General features: G+C 41.1%; 1 long non-coding RNA gene across 1 annotated transcript; it reads left to right on the top strand.

The window, feature by feature from the left end:
• Window positions 1-438: 438 nt before the first annotated feature.
• LOC138972568 (uncharacterized) lies at window positions 439-7,378 on the top strand. The gene is made up of 3 exons (XR_011457666.1): window positions 439-693; window positions 3,876-4,160; window positions 6,794-7,378. It is a non-coding gene; the product is annotated as an uncharacterized lncRNA (long non-coding RNA).
• Window positions 7,379-7,773: the final 395 nt, after the last annotated feature.

Below are 7,773 nucleotides of genomic sequence, written 5' to 3'. Positions count from 1 at the left end.
TTTTGTTGAGTCAAGTAGTTGAAAATTTAATTCAGAGGTTCAAGTTTCTGTTGAACTTTTGTTCCGAGTCAGAAGGACGCTTTGAATAGACAAAAAGAACATGGCAAGGTGAGCAATATTGTGACGGCGTGAGAAAAATAAAACTATTTCTGAGTGGTGAATATTCTCGTTTTGTTATTCTTGTCCACACTTCAGTATTCCAAGCACGAGATGAGTTATATTCACCCCTCCGCTCTAGCACCGTACACTCACATAACAGAATTAAAAAAATTCATTATACTTTTGCTGTTTCACCACTTTTGTAGAAAGAAAGGTTGGGGGTAGGGAGTAGTCTTAACTTGATGACGTTAATGCATGAGTGACACGAGCTCCTATGTTGCGTGCTGGGCAAGAATCTCTTGACTCGTGGCTGACAGTTCGTGTCCCACAAGTTAAGAGCATATGGCTGAACACAGGCGGCGCGTAATACAAACTCTGAAAGTTCAGCATAATCGCAGACCACTTGACACAAGCCTAAAAGTCAATGTGGAAAATAATTGTCTTTTTTCGCTGATCCACATTAAAGGTTAGAAATCACGAATTCCAGGTTGGCCCTTACGTTGTTTTGAGTAGAATATATGCCGCTGAAAACTGATCATGATACAGTGTCGACTGTGCAAGCTACAAGAAGTTGTCTCTTGACCAACAGACGTGGTAAGTGCGTGTGTGTCCTTCATACAAACGAGCTTCCTTCTTTCAACAAGCTGTTCTCAAGTCCTCTCTTTACACAACACCTCGTCTTTCTTGCTTGCATTATAGAAATGTTTAAAAATAATGTTGTTATTTTGTGTATTATTACCCAGCGGGTTATGCCCCAGTCTCACATCTACGAATGTCACCCGACTTTAGGTAGTCGGCTGAAAGTCGGAAGAGGTCGGAGAGTTCGTGAGAATTAGCAATTTTGTTTTTGAAAAGTCGGTTAGTTCGGAAGACCCTCCCGACTCAGACGAATAGAAATTTGTCGGGTGGTTGTCGTAAGCGTGTCGGTTTAGTCTTAAGGCGATTCTGATTAGTAATGGTAGTCGGAAGACTCGTAAGGGTGGTCGGATTTGTCGGTAGCATAGTTTTGAAGTGTTTAGTCCGTAATGGTGTCTGATTTGTCGTGAGGGCAGTCTGATTTGTCGTCAGGACAGTCGTTAGCTAGTCGGTTTAGTCGTTACACTGGTCGTGAGAGTCGGCTATTGTTCGGGAGTAAATAATCGGGCCTGTCGTAACTGCAGTCGGAATTGTCGTTACTGCAGTCGGAAGTGTCTGGACACATTTCGGATTTGTCAGCCCTAAAGTCGGGTGGTTGTCGTCTGCTTGTCGGCTACATGGAAGGTTTATAAATATAATACAGAAGGAACGAGTGTGTACAAAGTGCAATAATGGCGATATTGATGATGAATTCCAGTATGTGATTAACTGCAGTTTCTTTAACGAATTAAGACAACAATGTATCCCACTCAAGTATCGAAAAAATCCAAATGTAATAAAATTTCAACTTTTATTTTCAACAACAAATAAAAAAGAATTGTTAGACTTAATTAACTTGATAAAGGGTATTTCAAAAGAATTTTAAACAGGTGTTGATAGGGAAAAAAAACAAACAAACCACACAGCACAAAACAAGAAAAAATAATGATATAGACAGCAGATTGTAGTTTTTTTTTTTTTTAACACACTTAATGTTACGCCATATATAACGAGAACGATTATTTTGGACATTTGATTTCCACATTGTAAAACAAGTTATTTGATATTCTATTTTTACAGCGGAGCGGGTTTGTGTGTATGTGTTGATGGAATAACCTGCATTCCTCTCTTTATTGTTCTTGTATTTTTGTATTTATTTTTTTTTCTTTTCATGTACCTCCATGGGGTTCCCTGAAATAAAATTTGACTTGACTTGACTTGGATCAGTCGTAAGGACAGGTCGGGAGTGAAATTTGGAGCCGAATTTGCATCCGACACTTCCGACCTAGCCGACTTAACTATCCCTGACACTTCCGAAAAATCGTATATGTGAGACCCAGGCATTAGGGGGAAGAATTTACCCGATGCTCCCCAGCATGTCGTAAGAGGCGACTAACGGATTCTGTTTCTCCTTTTACCCTTGTTAAGTGTTTTTTGTATAAATATAGTCAATTTTTGAAAAGATTTTAGTCAAGCAGTATGTAAGAAACGTTAAGTCCTTTGTACTGGAAACGTGCATTCTCCCAGTAAGGTAATATGTTGTACTACGTTGCAAGCCCCTGGAGCAAAGTGCTCAAAATACACAGAGTATGAATTTATTTTTACTGACGGCTCTCTCAAAGACGATTCAACTGCTGCGGCAGCAGTTTCTAACAAGAAATTACATCAACCACTTCAACTCCGGCTCCCTAATGGTCCGTCGGTGTATTCAGCGGAACTTAGGGGCATCATCTTGGCATTAAAATTAATTTATCAATCCAGACATCAGTCTTTTTTGATTGTATCTGATTCGCTTTCAGCTCTTGAAGCGATATCCACCAGAAGGTTTACTCATCCTTTTTTAGTCGACATTCACGACCTTCACACTAAACCTATTTCTGAAGGCAAGATTATCAATTTTATGTGGGCACCCAGTCATATGGGCATACACGGCAACGAAGGTTGCTGACAAGGCAGCTAAGGATGCTCTAGATTTGGCGGTTCCTCGTCTCCCTGAGCAGTCTGTTCCTTTTACTGACCTACGTCGGAAGACCCTTTGTTACAGCTTAAAACTATGGCAAGACCGTTGGTCTACCTGCACGGAAAACAAATTGTATAAAACTCTTCCTGACCTGTTAAAGCCACTTTCTTCAGTGGCTTCAAATAGAAAAGAAAAAAGTGTTTTGGCCAGGTTACATACTGGTCAAACTTATCTAACTCATGTTTATCTGCTTAAAAGAGAAGAGGCACCATGGTGCCACGCCTGTGATACTGGTTTTACTGTGAGTCATTTTATCACCGAGTGTGCTGATCTGTATGATTAACGAGAAAAGTATTTTGGCACTTCGAGCTTGAAACGTATTTTTACAGAGGTCAGCTCTACAGCTCTTTTGGGTTTTTTAAAAGAGTCTGGTCTTTATTTTAAGATTTGAATTTTAAAACTACCTAATTTATTTGACATATAGGGTTTTGCTTTGACTTTTTTGTTGCCTTCGGGTGACGTTACGGATTTTATGTATTAGAATTGTTTTAATCTAAAAATGTGTTATGATTAACTTGTGGGGTCCTGATTTGGCCTATTATGGTCCGCTGGACCCGAAAAGCAACAGCTAACTAACTAACTAACTAACTAACCCTGGAGCAAATTTTTGATTAGTGCTTTTGTGAACAAGAAACAATTGACAAGTGGCTCTAACCCATCTCCCCCCTTTCCCCGTCGCGATATAACCTTGAATGGTTGAAAACGACGTTAAACACCAAAAAAAGAAAGAAAGAAAGAATATTCCTGAAAATGTTAGTAATTTGAAAATTAAAATACTGTTCCACTCGAAATTTAAACAAAATTACTGAAATTTCTGCGACATATTTAATTTTCTGAATGTGACATGCCAGGTTAAATGTACTGAACGGGAACAAACGCAAAACACATTATTTGCCAATTTCTACATATTCATAGAAAATGTCTGAATTTTGCGTGCAGATTTGTTGTGAATTCACCAAACCGAAAAAGGGTTTCAGTATTTGTACAATTCATACCAATTCGGGAAATAAAGATATCACTCGCGTATAACGACTACCACTTAAGCACCAATTTCCAGCACCACCCTCGTAACAACACTATCAGAAAATAAAGATATTGCTCGTGCAACATGCATATTTATACTTTGTACACAACTTTGCAGAACGACCCTTGTACCAACAACTTTGCAGAACGACCCTTGTACCTACAACTTTGCACAACGACCCTTGTACCAACAACTTTGCAGAACGACCCTTGTACCAACAACTTTGCAGGACCACCCTCGTAACAACATCACAAACAGAGCAAGCTGACCATGGCAGCCGGGATTCTTCTCGTCTTACTGATCGCCACACTCATGGACGGGGCTTTCCTGTCAGTACAACAGGTTGATCAACAGGTTCATCAACAGGCTGATCAACAGGTTCATCAACAGGCTGATCAACAGGTTGTTGTATGTTAACGCCCCTTTAACCTCATTGGCTATGGGGGACTGATACAATTGTTACCTTTCTCAGTGTACATGCCTGTCTTTCGCAGTAAATTGAAGCAGGTCCTAAAAAACCCATGTCTTTTCACAATAGTTACTTCACATTTTTATTTAAAAAAACCTTGATCCTCTTTCAAAAATGAAAACAAAATCTGGTCCAGTTGCATGGTCACAAAATGTAATGAAGCACTCTTTACAGGAGATTGGTGAACACTCTAACGAGAGACAGAGTAGCAGGGTGCGTCATTATCTTCTACGATGCTTTCGTAAAGGTGAAAGAGGGACGAGCGGTGTTCCTCAAACTTGATGGAGGGTGTGGAGGGGGGGGAGGGGGGTCTGGTTCTTAGTGCTGGCGGCTTGTTTCGTTTTGTTACTTTGTTTGATTTGTCCCGGGTTTAACGGGTGTTTTTTCTCAGGTGCTCTCTTATCGTCATGAACAGCTATTGTGTTTTCAATTTGTTTGTTTGTTTGTTTGCTTAACGCCCAGCCGACCACGAAGGGCCATATCAGGGTGTGTTTTCAATATGGTCACAGGGTTCGGTATTTGGACGAGAACAAGTACAATACGCCATACACCGCTACATATTATATTTGTTAGTCAAAATATCGGACCCTATCGCTACGCGAAATTTACGATTGCGTTTTCATTGCTATTCTGACCTGGATATTGGGTTATTAGCTTGCACGTGCTTGCTTTGATGCGGTTGGTTTCTGACAAGAGCAGACACACTTTCTTCACGCATGCGTATTGTGCACAACACTGACTACTGCTCCCAGGCGGCCGGACACCACAGCGTAATTTGTGCTCAACAACACAACATCAAGTTTGAGGTTTTTCGCCCGTAAATAAAACAAAAACAATTTAATAATGCGGAAGAGCAAAAAATTTTATCATTTCGTGTTCTTTTCTTTCTTTCATTTTGAATGCCCGAAAGCCATTTTCAAAGCGAGGTAAACATGCACGCACCCGACTCACAGACTTGACAAAGCGGTAACGTCCCTTGCGCTCGACACTTTCTCAGTTCGGGGACTGATTTTGTTGTGTACAAGGGTATTCTTCTTCTTCTGCGTTCCCGGTACACGAGTATAAATTGTACATCTATGTCATGTTTTGTCGCAAAGTAAGCAGATCCGGGTTTACAGTTAGCAAGCATTGCACGTTTTCGATTAAATGAGAGTTAAGGCCGGAAAAAACCATCTGCTCGAGTTGAACCGGAACCACATCTAGTTTTGTTGTCGTATATATTAAGGATATTGAACAACTTCCGTAGAAATATGGAATTAACGTTGACATAGGACAGCCTGAGACTGTCCATTCATAACCCCCGAATTCATCAACGTATCTTCCCCCCGCGGGTTAGGGGGAAGAATTTACCCGATGCTCCCCAGCATGTCGTAAGAGGCGACTAACGGATTCTGTTTCTCCTTTTACCCTTGTTAAGTGTTTCTTGTATAGAATATAGTCAATTTTTGCAAAGATTTTAGTCAAGCAGTATGTAAGAAATGTTAAGTCCTTTGTACTGGAAACTTGCATTCTCCCAGTAAGGTCATATTATTGTACTACGTTGCAAGCCCCTGGAGCAAATTTTTGATTAGTGCTTTTGTGAACAAAAAACAATTGACAAGTGGCTCTATCCCATCTCCCCCCTTTCCCCGTCGCGATATAACCTTGAATGGTTGAAAACGACGTTAAACACCAAATAAAGAAAAATCAACGTGTCTATCACAATGGCACGGGAGGCTCCATCATCATCGTGTATAGCTTATCTTCTTCTTCTTCTTCGCTCATGGGCTTAGACTCCCACGTTCACTCATGATTTTAGCACGAGTGGAATTTTACGTGTATGGCCGTTTTTACCCCGCCATTCAGGCAGCATAAGCCGATTTCGGGGGAGGCATGCTGGGTATTTTCGTGTTTCTATAACCCACCGAACTCTGACATGGATTACAGGATCTTTTCCGTGCACACTTGGTCTTGTGCTTGCGTGTACACACGAAGGGGGTTAAGTCCCTAGCAGGTCTGCACATAAGTTGACCTGGGAAATCGGAAAAATCTCCACTCTTAACCCACCAGGCTGCAGCGACCGGGATTCGAACTCACGACCTCCCGATTAGGAGGCTGATGTCTTACCACCACGCCACTGCGCCCGTCGTATAGCTTATAATTTCTGTTATTCTTCGTTCTATTCTGACTTGGCTTTCCCCTTGTATGAAGAAGTTGCTAAGTTGTCCCTTTTCTGAATTGTTGTCGATTTTGTGTATTGATACCTTACGTTTTTGTCGGGTCGAATTTGGGGATACCCTTGTTTGTACGGCGGTCACGTAACCCCTGTTAATGACATTTTTAATCCAAAAAGTGAGCTAGATAGCCACGTGGGGGGTCTTGAAGGGCACAGAAAGTTTGAATGAATTGACACGGAATGAATGCTTGGGGTACGAAAATGGGTGCAATAATTTGATGAGACAGTTTAGATTTGACGTCTGCAGATAATACTAATATTGCCAGCAGGTTTGCCACTCATACTCGTCATGTCCCAAAACTTTTTTCTCATTTTGACAAAAATGAACTTGCTGTGTTTTACTGTTGCCAGCGGAAGGCAGACTACCTTTCTCCTCACTCCATAAAAGAACAAGTTTCAACTACCCAACAGTCTACTCCGGAGAGGGGCATCTGTAGCGACAACAATGACAAAGGGTACGATAATGTCCGTGTGTGCACACAGACAAGCAAGGACTTCCTTTCAGGAACGAACGGGGATGTCGCAATAAGATTCATCGGGAGCTGGTGCATGACCCAAGATTACAATCTAAACACCGAGAATCACAACGACTTTGAGAGTGGAAATAACGACTGTTTCCCTTTGACCATACCTGATGTTGGCGACCTGAAGGAGATAGAAATGTCCAATGACAAGAACAAAGATAAAGGGAGTTTCTTAAAGTTTAGCACTTGGAAACTGGAGTATGTCACTGTAAAATACAAATACAAAGAGTACCGCTTCGTCTTTCATAAAGAATTTAAAAGAAATGATAAATTTTACTCTATTTTTCAAAGATGAAGACAGTCACTGGAACCCTGGGTTTGCGTCGTATCAAACTGTCCAATTCAAGCGAAATTACAATGAAACTGCGTTTTTGATTGAATCGTTGAATTGAATAAATTCGTTGTGCATATATCCCTCTCGTGTTAGCTTGAACTCTATATATACCTTTCATTCTCCCTATCACTCGAGAGAGCGATAGCAAAAGATCTCCCCCTCTGTCTCTGTTTTGCGATCTCAATCTCTCTCTGGTTACAAATATCCCTGCCCGCCTCTATTGCCTGCACGGAAGAATGTGATGCATCTACCGTCCTCCCCCCAACACCAAAAACAAATTCACATTCCCCACATTCCTCACAGAAGCTGAAGAATTGCTTGAACACCACATCACCACACCTCAAACGTCGTCTTCATAGGCGACTTTAACACACAGTTTGATCAGCCATGCTTGCTTTTGAGTGCCGTGTCTCTGTGTTGTTGCCTTGTCATCTTCATGGAATTTATGCGTAAGTGTATATGAGTGTGCATGA

Source organism: Littorina saxatilis, linkage group LG8 (genome assembly GCF_037325665.1).
Source record: "Littorina saxatilis isolate snail1 linkage group LG8, US_GU_Lsax_2.0, whole genome shotgun sequence".
NCBI classification, from domain to species: domain Eukaryota; kingdom Metazoa; phylum Mollusca; class Gastropoda; order Littorinimorpha; family Littorinidae; genus Littorina; species Littorina saxatilis.
This window is presented reverse-complemented; position numbering and strand designations above follow the sequence as displayed.